At 39.3% G+C, this 15,090-nt stretch overlaps 1 long non-coding RNA gene across 5 annotated transcripts in view; it reads left to right on the top strand.

Moving 5' to 3' along the window:
* Positions 1-15,090, top strand: part of LOC143684355 (uncharacterized) — a 139,982-nt gene that overhangs the window by 94,226 nt on the left and 30,666 nt on the right. For all 5 annotated transcript variants that reach the window (XR_013176004.1, XR_013176005.1, XR_013176000.1 and 2 more), the window contains one exon: positions 13,973-14,063. This is a non-coding gene — a long non-coding RNA (uncharacterized LOC143684355). The remainder of the gene's footprint in view (positions 1-13,972; positions 14,064-15,090) is intronic.

The raw sequence follows: 15,090 nt of genomic DNA, 5'->3' as shown, positions 1-15,090 counted from the left end.
AAAACAGAAAGGAAGGAGATGGGCAACACACATATCAGTAAGTCCATTGGTCTGTTAAGACATAGAATCTTTGTCATCTAACAGATAACTCAGGTGGTTAAAAACCTTCTATAGCTTCTCAGGAAGAGCAAACAAATAATCCAAGAAAACATTGTTATTTTAACAGAACGAAAACCAAATTCTTGTTTTGCATGAAGATACATCTGATAATAAAACTATTAAAAATCTTATAAAACTATAAAATCTTAGCCAACCTTAACCACAAGCAATAAAATTCATTTCTAACAAGACTTCGACAACTGTCTATATTCATCCATTTTGTCCTACACATTTCTGTTTCTCATTCTGCAACAGTTATTTTACTTTAATGGAAAAAGTACTCTCTTTTTCCTTAACAAGACACTTCCTGCATACTTCATATATTTAAATTACCAAAAAAGATCTTGAAAGCACTCTTCAAGCCAACATCCTATAAAACACAATTCTTGTGTGTGTGTGAAAATTAACATATATACAAAAAAGCAATAAATTTCAAAGCGTATCATAACAATTAGTTGTAGAACAGATATCAGAGTTTGGTATGGGTTACCATTCTACAAATTTGGGTTTTTACTACTAGCTGCACTAAGGTACTGGAGACTAAAAGAAATACCAATATAATGATTCAGCAATTATATTCATTTGTTAAACCTGACCTTCTTGTATAACTCCACTATCACCTTTGATCTTTCTCCCACTCTTTAAAACACCCTAGGTATTCTTTAGGATTGGCAGGAATGGTTTTGGTTGGGGTTTGGCAAGTTATGATAGGTAGTAATGTCTAACTGAAGCTTGCATAAGAGTGACTTCCAGAGTAGCCTCTTGACTCTATTTGAACTCTCTCAGCCACTGATACCTCATTTGTTGTACTTCTTTCCCTGCTTTTGGTCAGGATGTCATTGTTGATCCCATAGGGCGAAGGCCAGACTCATCCCTGGGAGTCATCTCCCACACTGCCAAGAAGACTTTCACCCCTGGATGTCCTGTCCCATGTAGTGGGGAAGGCAATGATTTCACTTGTAGAGTTGGACTTAGAGAGAGAGGCCATATCTGAGCAACAAAAGAGGTCCTCCAGAAGCCCTTCATGTTATTTAAATTTTCTATTTATGTTTCTCTGTGTCTGAGTTGTATTCTGGGAGAACAATTTTGCAGTTTACTGACTTGAAATTCTGCTATTTTCATTTTTCTACTTAGATCATTTACTGAGATTTTATTTCAACAATAGTATTTTATATTTCCAAGGTTTTGGATTGGTTTTAATTGTGATGCCCTCCCATCTCTCTGTGGTTATTAAAGATTTATTTTATATTTGTGCTCTGATTGCTCTATTTACTATTTCCTCAAGTGTCAATTCTTCCATTTATTGAGTTAGTTGGCGCTTCATGAGGTGGCTGCTTCTCAGGTGGTTGGTGAGTCTTAATTTGTCTTTATTTTTGTAGTTCAGCTTTCTTAAGAAACTGACTATTGTTTCTGCTTGAAAACCTGCCTTCTAAAATTCCCAGCACATCAGTGAGGATGAGAAGGTGGTCTAGAATTCTGAGCATAGATATTCTCTCTGTTTCCAACTGATATCACCGGCCATGTGGGTCATAGCCTGGTATTTTCACACTTCTTGCTTTTCCTTAGCAGCTGATAGCCTGTTGTGATTGCCAGGTAGGGAGTGTGGGTAGCTGCTGTCTAAGTTTGACCTACCAGTGTGCTGATGTGGCCTTACTCCAAAGTAATGCCAATTTTTCCTTCTGAGTCACTGTCTCCTCTCAAAATTGCCACCTCCTTTGTCTGTTTTTATGTTTTCTTGTGTTTATGTGTAGTTGTTCCTGCTATCCTTTCTGAAATGTGAAGGGAGGCTGTGGTGCATTTTTAGTCTTTTATGTTAAAGCCCCAAAATTGAACCTCTTTTTAAAAGAAATCTTTGATTCACAGCCTGTCGAGATGGCAACATGAATTACTCTGATCTTGCATAGACACTTTTATTAAGAATATGTTTCTATTTAAGGAAACTGGATATATAATTTACTAATCTATATTTAGAAATTATAGATGGACTGCAAGTCAGTCTAGGCCTTTTTGTTATAATTTTGCCCATGGCAATACATTAATAAAAAAAAATCAAACATTACTAGAAAAAGCAGACTATATCCCATCCTAGAAGATACTTCTAGGAATATCAAACATTTACAAATGTTGAAGGACAAAGATTATGGTAAAAGCATAGCATAAATAGTTATAGAGGGATATTTATGAGCAGTGGTGTCTTGATTCAGAAACTTGCAATATGAATAGTGGGACAAACATATATCAGGATGCCTTTGCCTGTATGGATTAATTTAATTTTGTGGTAATCAAAGAAATATAAATGTAAAGTAAGCTATCTCTCATCAAAATAATCTTAATTGAATTGGAAATCACTGATGCTTTACTATCAGATTGAAATTGTTTCAAGCCAGAGCCGTTTGTTTTCACCATTTTGAAATCCCCTTTGAGGAGGCAAAAAATGAGCATATGTCTCTAGAATATCATTGATTGGCAAACTTGGCTGCCCATTAGAGTCAACTGGGAAACTCTTAAAAATCCCCATGCCCAGGCCATATCCTGGCCAATCATATCAGCATCTCTGAGCATGGCATCCAGGCCTCAATATTTTAAAAATCTCACCAAGTTATTCCAATGGGAAACAAAGCTTAAGAACCACTGTTCTTGAGTTCTTTGCTACCAGCATATCAGATCTTTTTGGTAGGGCATACCAAATAGGGTATTTAGAAAATATTTTTTAAGCATATTATTTGAGTGATAGTTTATAAAAGTAAAACCCCCCTTGGAGATAGCCTTGGGTTCAAGTTTTGTCTTACAGCTATCAGCTGTGAAATTGTGGGTGGGCAACTTAATGTTTAGGTGCCTCAGTTTTCTTATCTGTAAAACAACTGGGTAAATATTTTCTTAGTATTTGTCATATGCCAAGTATTACATCCTCTACCTCCAAGACCCCTCCCCACCCCCCAAACCCTACGAGGTACATACTATTATTATGCCCGTTTTATGGAGCATTAGCATTGCCTGGCAACTTGTTAGAGATGTATATTCCCAGGCTGCCCACCAGACCTCCTGAATCAGGCACTCTGGGATGGGGCCCAATAATATTTTCAACAAGCCCATTAGATGATTCTGTTGCCTGCTCAGTTTTGAGAACCACTGCCCTGTGCTGCACTGCAATGGCATCTATCTTGTACGATTTTTGCGAGAATTAAAATAATAATTCACAGTATTTAGTGCAATGTCTAAGACCCAATAAATGATCAATAGCTATTAGTCATTATTATATTTTTAAATTATTTCAATCAGGACAACATCTCCTCTTGCAAAGATGCAACCAAGCCTGCCTCTTCTTCAGCTTAGCACTTTATAGAAAGTAATTCTTAAAACATATTAAAATTATGGATTTAATCACTTTTTCTGACCATAATTTGCTGTGAATTGCTCCTCTGACTACGTTTGTGATGTTCGAATTAGAACCTTGAAGTTTGGTGTTTTTTATTGTTTCCATGCGTTTGGCAAAAGTATTATCCATTTTACAATTCCTGCTAGATTATACTGCTATTCCCCCACTCCTGAAAACTACGTCATATTTTCTTTGGGTGGACTGTTGAGATTCTTCACTTAACCTTGACCAATACTATGCAGGCATGTTATTTTCATTTACCTTTCTGATCTGTAGGGCAAAGTTCAGCCTCCTCCTCCTTGCTGAAATAGCTAACGTGGTGCTAATTAGTTGGCCATGTAAACCCTACTGGTAACCCCCTTTCAGGTAACCCCAATTATTTTCCTTGGCAGAAGCACATTTTGCTATGCTATTTCCATTGTAAAAACACAGCCTTGTGCTGAGGAAAATGCCTTTTATGTGGGAACCATTAAAACCACTGGAGGTAAAAATTCAGGCTATTTAACTTTTAATAATAAAGCTAGCCAAGATGTGTTTGTATAGTTTTGGTCATCATAAAAAAGAAAGTCACACAAAGGCAGTGACCATGGCTGTGAGAGTATATTTGAGCCTACGTTTTTCTATTAGATTGAGTCCCTAAAAAAATTCTGTAACAAATTCAGTCTAGGTGTGCTTTGGCTAGCATTCTAAAAATGCTATTGGAAGTCTTGGGGTTTTGAGAGCAAAGGAAAGTGGACTAACAGCTTCCAGGTAATTGCTGAATTACTGTGTCCCTTTCTTCCAATGATACACCATTTCTCCCTCTAAGAAATAAGAAGGTTGGTTTTCATTGTTATTACTCACATCTATGGTAGGCTAGTTAATAAAGTATGTTCAATAACCCTTGGTATTCTTCAGGGGGAGAGAGAGTATTTGCAGTTGTCCTCCATTGTTATTTCTTTAAGACACACAGGGCTGCACTGCTATGAGCCCAGACTGGGGGGAGTGGAACAGTATGGGGCCTCTAGATCCCTCAGTGGAGACAGGGAAGATGCAGAAGAGCGAGCTGGCAGAAAGGAAGGTGTCCACACAGCCAGGGTATTGTGTTTTGAGTCAGCTTCCCTAGAGCTTGATATGGGAATTCTTATGCAGATGATTTATTGAGGGGATGCTCTCACGAAAATATGGCAGTAATTTTGAAGAAAGCAGGTCAAGGCAGGATGCGGGTTTAGCTGAAGTCTAAATTTAGCTTGAGCCTAAAGAGAGCTATGGAGCATCAATGGCACTTCAGCATTTTCTAGTTTTGAGGCAAGGGGGCTGGGAAACTGTACCCTTATATCAGTCAGTCGTTGGCAGCAGGCTTCCCCAGGTTGGGCTCACAGCCTCCCATGCATTCCCAGAGAGATTTCTCTCCTGGCCCAGGGCAGTTCTCTGGATAAGGGGGCATTTGTGGATCATTAGCAAGCAACACTCAGCACTGGGACAAAAGACAACTGGATGGACTCACCAACAGCCTGTATTATTGATAATGCCAGAGGGAGGATGCTAGAACAGGTCAATGGTTTCCAGTGGGTAAATGAATTCCAACAGGTAACATAGTGGGTATCCGCAAAGAGGCAGGATCACAGAAGTAAAAGGCCAAGTTTGAGCAATATTCAAGGGTCTTTGTAAGAGACCACTGAGGTCAGAAACAGAAGGGCTATGCAGGGCAGGCAACGGTGGCTTAGTGGCAGAATTCTTGCTTGCCATACCGGAGACCCGGGTTTGACTCCTGGAGCCTGACCATACCAAAAAAATAAAGGACTATACAAGTTTCTGGAACAGAGAGTCAGAATAGATGAGTCCTTTAAAATAGATGCTAAAAAGGTGCACAGGTGGTTCAATGGTTAGAATGCCCGCCTTCCATGCGGGAGACCCAGGTGCGATTTCCAGAACATGCACCCTCCTCCCTAAATAAAATAGATGCTAGAAAGCAGGATGTGGGGATTTATTATCAGAACAATATTGCTCTGGGTGGCAGGGGGTGGGGGAAGAGGGTTAAAGGGATGAATCATAGGATAATGTGTTTGGAATCATCCTGCAGGAAGTGTGACTTGATTCTGAGCTCTCGTGGATGGAGACGCTGAATTAACTTGCTACCTTCCATCATTGAGTTCATCTGAGAACTGAAAGTAGTAAGGTGGAAATCAGTGGACCCATTATTGAAGAGTTGTGGAAGACATGAAAACAGGAAAACTAAGCTGGAGACCATACATTATATGTAAAATCAAAAGGCAAACCATTTTATTTCATTGGGTGTACCTTGGATATATGTTTTATTCCACTTCTTTTCCAAGATGGATTTCTACTTTTATTGATCTTCAGAAACACTATGGTTTGTTCCTAACTCTGGATCTGTCTCTATAAATTCACTAATTCATTAGTGTGACTACAAGAACAAGAATTTTTAGAAGTGTTCCCAGTGACCTGTGCAATGTTATTCACTTTTGTCCTTTTCCAATATTTTCTTCATTTTAACATCTTTATGTCCTTAATCCCCCTAGGGATGGTTTTAATTCAAGTCAGCACCAATTTTCCAACCTCCAATTCTACATAAAATCTACTCAAACTACAGGCATTTGGGTAGGTATACCCTCATGGGGAATCATATGTATATGATAGATTAGAAACATCAATTACCATTTGCAAAAAGAGAAAATAGTAATTTTCTTCTTTCTTAAAATCTTCTATTGTGAGGAATCTCTTACATTAAGTGGTAGTCAGTGTCTTTCTCTGAAAGTGTCATTCAGGAAATTTTGATTATGTCCAATTTTTCTTCTCTAGAAGCTGGTGGTCAGTTGTGCCAGTCTTGCAAACCAGTATCTGGGTTCAGATACCAAATTCATTTTTTTAGCTATGTGACCTCTGTGTTCCCATTTCTCTCCTGCATCATATAGTAACAATGACAGCACTTCTCTTGCAGGGGCTTAATCCATGTTGCCTGCAGGTACTTATAACCTTAATGTGAACTCCTATCCCCAGCTTTAGTAACACTAGTCCTTTACTACAAATATTAGCCAGAGTTTGGGTCACTGGTAGAGCCCTTGGGTAGGGCCTGAGGAGTACGTTTCTTATCAGCATTTATAAGGAAATTGTTGGGAAAAATCAGCCCATATTGTTAGAACAGATAGAATAGACCATGTTGTTTGAGGAATTAGCAGTAACAAGCTCCGGATGAACATCATCTCAGGTTAAAGGGAAAAGTTGTTGAATAATGATTAAAGGCTTTTATGTTTGTTCTGAGATGAGGCTTCTCCTGGGAATGAAGTGTGTGATCTGATGGATGCAAGGTTCCGGGAGTGGGCCAGAAGAAATGAACTTCATTTCACATGCAGTTTTCCTTCGTCATTACTCACAGAGTATAATTTCAGGATAGAAAGGTATATCTCATATGTATTCCCTCCATCAATAGCATCCTTATCTTATTGCTGTATGCCTTTGTCTTGACTGCCTGCAGCAGAGAGGAGTTTTGCATAGCTTAGTTAGGTGATGATTTAATGGTTACAAAGTTTTAATTTTGAATCTAATCAATTTCCTCTTGCCTTTTACAAAATTATCTGTTCTTTCCTGTGAAACCATTTGAAAGAAGCCTAATCTTTCACCCCATGATGACCTTTAAGCATTTGAAGACAGCTTTGTCCCACTCTCTTTATTTAACTAAAATCACCAAGTTCCCCTACTGTTCCTCCTTATTTTTATGGTGACCCACATATAGTCATGCTTTTATTTCTTTTTGAAGAACCAAATTGCATACTCAATGTGTCAACAGCATAGAATGGGATGAGGCTGAAATGGGGTAGGGTCCAACAGGAAGTGACAATGTCCTCTGTTTTGATTATTCTTTTATTGTAACCTGAGATTCAAATATTTTGGCAGTCATGCATTGCTCGATTTATATTGAGCTTAGAGTAATCTACTTAGGTTCCTAGTTAGGTTCTTTAGTCTTTTTCACTCATGCTACTATGAACATATGTGACTTACATTTTATTTTTTGGCAGGGAGATGGTTAGTTGTAGGGCAAAAGATTGTTCATATGAAATTTCATCTTCTTAGATTTGACCCTACGTTCTAGCTTGTTGATAGCATTTTTTCTTGTAATAAATCTATTTTACTACTATTAGTGGTTGGAACAATTTTATTTGTGTCATCAGTAGATAACTAACCTTGGCTACAGAGGAGCAAAAAACAACACATTCTGCCAATCAGTTGGTAAGTCATTCACTAGTTGGGAAACAATGCCACTATGCAGATATCATGCATAGTGTCCATGTGAGATGGTTAATTTCAATATCTCCATTTGAAACCAATCTGAAAGTCATAACAATCTTTCAAACATGCATAAGAAAAATAGCTCATATCCCAAGATGTGCTTTACATGTCATGTGAAGAGTTCAGACAACATGTGACCTAAAAGAAGCCTACTAGTGGGTGGTCACTGAAGCCCTTCCAGGTGTGGTGGGATTTGAGCCACACAGGCCTGGAAAGTTTTCTAGAGTTGGGTTATATAGAAAAGGGGGTAAGGAATTGAGAGGATCATGGAGTCCAGGTTGATGAAGGAGGAAGAGCAGGGTTGAGTAGTTCACGTAGATACACTTCCAGGAGCAAAGCCTGTACATAGGTGAGTGTGGATGATGAGATTAGAAGGGTGGACCAATGACCCTTTTGTGATGCCTACATTAGAGCCAGCTTCATCAAATGGAGCAGCTGGTCTCTCTCTGGTCAGAATAATCCTCCAGTGCTCAGAATGCAGAGATTCACGATTCCCACATACTAGTTGTCCCCAGAGTTTATTCATCAGTTTCAGTTACATGCCTCCTAGGATATTGTTAAAAAAAAATCTGAATTTCCCTTTATACTAAGATGGCATCACTATTTCTGTTGGGAGGCATCCTCATTTCTCACTGATTAAATATATTTTCTCCAGTGTTCCTTCTAGCATGGGCCATCAGGTTATATGTAGGATTTTCTCTGGAAACATCTTGAAGTTCATGTGATTTACTACCCTTTTAAATATATTTAAGCCTATGGCTTATTTTGTGACAGGAGTTGACTTTCCATTTTTCTTGTCCTGTCCTTGGTGTCCTGTGTGGCAGAAACATTGGCTTTGATAGTGGACAAAACCACAAAGTACTAACTTTTCACCATTACTAGTGCAATAATGCAATCCACTTGACATTTGCCCATGGATTATGGCTGACTGGCAGTGATCGTTCAGCTTCTTCAGTATTGTTTACATACCCCTTTATAGTAGACTCTCATTGGGGAGAGATTTCCCTTGGACTTTTATTTTACTAATGATATATTTAATAAGGGAAAGGGAGGGTAATGGGGGGGCATCCATGATCACAAACATCTACATCTGGCTGAGGATTGAAAGAAAAACTGATTACAGCTGCCTTTGACAGTTAATGTTATTAGATCATTCAATGTGGAATTTCTATTTTAAATAAAAACACTTGAAAGAAATGGTCAGGATTAACAGGAACTTAAATTGAAACCATGTTGACTTGTAGGTAATAGAATGCAGGAGATAAATACTGCCTTCAAATAAAAGCATTCTTTACCCCCCAAATTATCCATGTGGCCCTGTTTGTGCCACTGGAATTTGATTAGGTTTGGCTTTTTTCAGGAAACCAGAAGGAGGTAAGAAGAACCCATTTAATCTCCTCTTAAATGGTTTATTCTCTGTCCAAGCCTTTGGGTAACTCAGCTTATTAAAACGTTCTGGAGTTCAGGACTGTTAGCTTAGTGATGCATCACCCACATGCATACTTTTTATGTGAGTGCTGCAGTCTAACATCTGATTAGCTTGGACTGGGGAGTAGTTGGGTCAATATACAGTGGAAGACCTTGTTAAGAACCCAGGATGGGGTGTAGAAGTTCATTGTTTGGCCCACAGAGCCTTAGCTGAGAAGCCCCAAGTCTTCCCATCTTGCAGCCCATTGGTCTGCATTTCTTGGGTCAATAAAAGGCAACTTGCCTGCCAAAGTTGAGTTGCTGGTTCCAATTCTCCTAATGCACTCAGTAGCCTCAATGCCTTACAAATTAAAATGCCATGTGGCATTTTAGGAGCACTTACATTGGCTTATAGCCCTTTTAGTTTCTGTTCCATGTGGGTCTTCATCTACTCAGGTAAAATATATATATATCTCCCTAGGAAATTGCCAGGAACTAGGACTTGTGTATTTTTAAGGAAGAACCCATTCTGAATCACCACCACCAGGACTTCTAGAGAGCTACTGGGGAGACAGGTACTCAAGGAGCAAATTGTACTAAAGCATTCTTAAGAGGAGGGCAATCTCTGAAATAATTAAACCTCCATGGCCTATGTTAATCCTGCCAGAAAAATGTGTAAAGATTCCACAAAGCTGATACTCTTGAGAATTGAAATAGTTATTTATGTTTCTTTTGCATGCTGCCCAATGTCCCTGATGTAGTTTCTCCCCTATTTCTTATCCTATGATTCTATTCACTGACTACACTGCCCATCATAAAAGTATATTGCTTCAAAAATGCTTGAAATAAATGAAATTGAGTTCAGGCTCTTATCTATTTTCCCTGGGCTATTTCAATGGCCTCCTAACAGTACCTCCTTCTCCCTCTCAGAGGCATACATGATTCTGCCAGAGTGGTCTTCATGTGACCCTTTTGGTTGTTTTGCTGAAAAACTTTCCGTGCTGGCAAATTGCTCACAGGACAATTTCAAAACTCCCTAATCTCATAGTATCCAAGTTCATCCAAAATAGCAGCTCGGCCTATTCTTACTTCCAGTGAAGCCCCCAATCAAGCTGTCTTTTCTAGCCAGTGTCCCTTTGGTCTTTCTGAGCGTGTTGTTTAGGGGCTACGCTGCCTATACTGCCCTGCCCAGCCCTACTGCCAGGGAAATCCACCCGATTCTCCAGGTTGTACCCAGGGCCCAATATTCTCCATGAAGCTTTTTCTGGTATATCCAGTTGGAACAGATATAGTACATCTCCTGCCATGTATATGGACACCCTAACAGTTTGCTACTAGTAACTCCTGGGAAGAAAAATCCTGGATCAAACCAATTCTTTTTTCATGTTCCTTTGGGCCTTGGTGAACTCAAATCGTTGGATGGGAACATCCACTTTCTCACCTCTGACACTTCTCTGATTCCACTTCAAAACCCCTCCGATTTCAAACTGAACCTGTCCTGTGTTTGGTTTCCTGCTGACCCGCGTGCCCCTGGACTTCTCTCTGCACAATCTTTCTCATGCCAGTAGGACATTATTCTGCTGAACCTTTCCCACTTCTAGGAAACATGGTAGAAAAGTGTAAGGCATCTCCCAACCCTGCTCACGGAACCCTTTCTCTCTGGGCCTGAAGGTGCAGGAATAGGCCCTGACAGGTGAGGATGAAAACCAAGTCTCAAGGGCAAGACGTAGCCCTCTTGTGCACACTGGCAGTGAATACTCCCTTTGACCCAACATCAGTGGTGATCCTTCTCCAGCTGACAGTTTCCATCAGTGGTTCTCAAAGTGTGGGCACCAGAACAATGAGTCAGCATCTCCTGGGGCTTGTTAGAAATGCAAATTCCTACCCCAAGTCTGCTGAATCCGAAACTCTGATGGTGGGGCTCAGCAATCTGTACTTAACATGCCCCCCAGGTGATTCTGAGGAGGAGAATTCTGTTCTCCAGGAAGGTCAGAAGCCTCCTTACTAAATCCTAATTAACTTCTTGTTAGAGTAATCAGTTCTTTAAGTACTTGAACTGAGCTTCCTACTTGGGTAGTGGGGGACCATTTTTGTAATTTTCAATAGGCATTTGGCAATCTCACAATGAAAGTGTAGTTGAAATCGGCTGAATAAAAGCCATGTTTTCAAATATATCACCATTTTCTAATATTGGTGAAAATGGTGGGTTGCTGGGTACAAAATCAGTATATAAAATCAATTACAATAAAAAGAAAAAGAAATAAGACACTTAAAATATGTCACTTTGACAATACATTTAAAATATGAAGTAACTAGGATAAGAGCTAACAAAAGATGTGGATGATTATAATGCGTAAATTATAAAAACTTCTTAGGGGACATTAAAAAGATTTAACTTAGTGAAGAGATGTATCATGTTCCTGAATTGAATAAATGAATAGATAAATGTATACATTCTTTAAAAATTAGTAAAAAATTCCTTGCATCCAATTTAAAATTATGGACTTTTTCAAGATGACTCTAAATTATTCAGAGAGGTAAAAAGCTAGGAATATTTAATGCAATCACGAGGAAAACAACAAAGTGACAAGACTCATCATAAAGCTATAGTAATTAAGGCTATGTGGTTTGGTGCAGGGACAGACAAATATACCTGGTATGTCAAATATACCAAGAATAGAGAGTTCCCAATAGGTACATTTATACAGAGACTTGAAATGTGTGAGAGGTGATATTGTGGATCAGTGGTGAAAGGACAGACTTTTCAATAAATTATGCTAGAAAAACTACACATCATATTGGCAAAAGAAAGAAAAATATTCCTACTTTGCACTATTCACACAAAAAATTCCACATTGATTAAAGACTTAGATATGGAAGAAAGGCAAAGCAATAATTTTTTGGATGATGAAATAGAGAATATTTTATTACTACTGGGCAAGGAAGTGTTTTAAAAACAAAATAAAAATTACATTAACTGTATAAATTATGGTAGGGTTTTATGGTAACCAGTAGCCAAATTTCAGTGTGTAAGATGAAGAAATTTCTTTCACCTGTAACAATGCAGGGAAGGTGTTTGGGTCAGGAAGAGAACTTTCCTTCACACTGTCAATCAGGGACATAAGTTGAAGGTCATGCTTCTTTCTTTAACAAGTTGCTTTTCAAGGACATCTTGGATTTGGTCACCTCAAGCCACTACAACAAAGAAAGAGCACATTGGGGCACATATAGAAGATTTCTATGGGCCAGGCTTGGAAAAGGCCCATCATTTCCATTCACATCTCATTGGAGAGAACTTTGCACATGGTCTAACCTATCAGAAAGGTAGTTTGGGAAATAGAGTGCAGCTCTGCTCCCAAGAAGGAAAGAACAGAATTTGGTGAACAGACAGTGATCTACACTGTAGTCACCATACAATCGTTTTTTTGCCTATACTAAAGTAAGAAAAACATAAAGACAGTGAAAGACTAGCCAACATGTGGGAGAAACTTGATATGCAACATAAACAGCATATCCAGAATATATAAAGAAAACTGACATATCAACTAAAATAAATGCAAATAAATCAATGGAAAAGTGGCTATAAGGACATTTTTCGCACTTGTTTTACGGTTTTTGAACATCATTGAGTGCTTACTAGGAGCCAGGCATTGTGTTTAAGTTCTTTGAAAGAAACATCTCATTTAACCATCACTAACGCTCTGAGGTGGCTGCTATATTATGCTGAGGCATAGAACAGTGACTTCCCCAGATCAAATGATTAATAAAAGCCAGACACAGACACTTTCTCTAAATTCAAAGTGCATGTTTCTATTGCTGCATCATACTTCCTCAATCACTATGGCCCCAAATATCTACCCCTTGTCCATTTATTTCTTTACCCAGTGCTTATTGAGAAATAAGCACTATTTTGTGATAGCTATTAAGATTATGGTTGCCGTGGACCTTCCATTCTAGTGGAGAAAGAGATAATGAAAAAAAATAAACAGGTGAGTATATAATACATCTGATAGTGCTAGTACTATGAGGAAAATAAAGTGGTGTGAGGGGATAGGTTGAGAGTGACAGCGGGTGATAGATAGAATTGTCAAAGAAGGCCACTCAAGAGCTATTTGAACAGAAGCCTGAAGGAGAAAGGAGGTGCAAAGAACCTGGCGAAGGCCTGTGTGTGTTGGGTTATAGAACAGTCTATAGACCTTATAGACTAAAGGGTTATGAAAAGTATGATGGAAAAGCACCAGAGAGACCCAAGTAAGTAATTAGGTGATCTGATTCTCCTAGCTGCTATGTAGCTGAGGCTGTTGGGGACAGAGAGGAAGTGGAAAGCTAATGCAAAAATCTAGGCTTGTGATTATGGTGGGTTGGAACAGGTTGCCAAGGAGGTGGATAGAGGTGGTTTGACTTAGTTATAGTTTAAAAGAAGAGATGATGGATTTACTGATAGGTATGAGAGAATGGAGTCAAGGACTCCATTTGCTGAGAAGGGAAAAGCTAAGGGAAGACTATTTGAAGAATAGGGTGGAAATCAGACTTTGGTTTTGTACAGGTTAAGTTTAAGATGTCTGTAAAATACCCAAATGGAGATGTTTCTTTCACCAAGAAGCTCAACAAACAAGAGCTATGATGGTTGTTCCTTTTCATCAGTTCGACATTCAGAGACATAAATTACTGGAAGGTAGAAGATGCTGATATCTATCTCAGAAGATAGAATCCTTGCCCACCAAAAGATACTAGCTCTTAGGTTTCCCTTTCCATATAAACATTCTAATATGCATTCTATTTGGTTCTTACTCCCACCCTTAGGCTTTACTTGTCATCCTGTGATGTGTGAACTAAAACAAAGGATTGGATTAAGAAGCTCAAGGACCTTCTGTCTCCGTTGCCAAGTCCACAGGTGCATTCATTCACTTGTTAAATACATACTTACTAAGCTCTGAGCACCACCACAGGGTCTATTGCCCATAGTGGTGACCTTGATACTGCACCTTGCCTTGCTCTTCCAGCTTCTCAGTCCTCTTTTGAGGATCTTTATCTCAGTCACTGCCTTTGGAGGAATGAAAAATGATGCCATTCAAGCAACAGAGACTGAGGAACTAGAATAAACTGTAGACGCCATAATGGACAGTCCTTCTCCTGGACATGTGGGAGCAGTGTTGATGGCTGCCACAGAGTGTACCCCTGGGAAATTAGATCATTGCCCACCTGAGCAGAACCTCCACCATTTCCCACTGTACTCAAGAGTTGATTCATACTCCTTCCATGATTCCCCACAACCATATTTCTCTTTGTCCACTACACTCCATCCACACAGACCTTACTTGTGCTTTCTGGTCCTTGAAACTCCTTCTTTACTCCCATCTTGGGGCTTCTACACTTGCTGTTCCCTCTGCCTGGAATGCCCTCCCCCTATGACTTTGTAGATCTGACTCTTTAATGCTTCTCAGTGTCAGCTAAATTGTCAGCTTTTCAGAGAGGCCTTCATGATGTCCCTAGCTAATGTAACTTCCAAACTGATTTTATAATGCAACACCATCTTTTATTTACCTTGTAAAACTTTGCACTCTCTAAACAGTGTTGCTAATTATTTGTTTGTCCATTGCGAGTGTCCCATTGTAGAAGGTAAGCCTCATGAGGGCAGTGCTCCTATTTTTCTCATTTCCTATGGTGTTCCTGCTCACCCCGTGCCCAGGTGGGACCTGTCACACAGGTGTTTTTTTATAGCAGGTTCATTTGATTCTCTGCCCACATCCCCCCAGCACTCACTTCCACATGCCAAAGGCTACTTTTTCTGATACCTAGACTTTTTGCCTAGATGTTTTTTTGGCGATGCCAGCTTGGCCCACAAACAGGGCAAGTCAGCAAGGACAAAGAGTTAGTGCCCTGGAAGCAGCCCTCAAACAGTGTCACGTTGCTACCAGACA

This window comes from Tamandua tetradactyla, chromosome 1, assembly GCF_023851605.1.
Source record: "Tamandua tetradactyla isolate mTamTet1 chromosome 1, mTamTet1.pri, whole genome shotgun sequence".
Lineage (NCBI taxonomy): Eukaryota > Metazoa > Chordata > Mammalia > Pilosa > Myrmecophagidae > Tamandua > Tamandua tetradactyla.
This window is presented reverse-complemented; position numbering and strand designations above follow the sequence as displayed.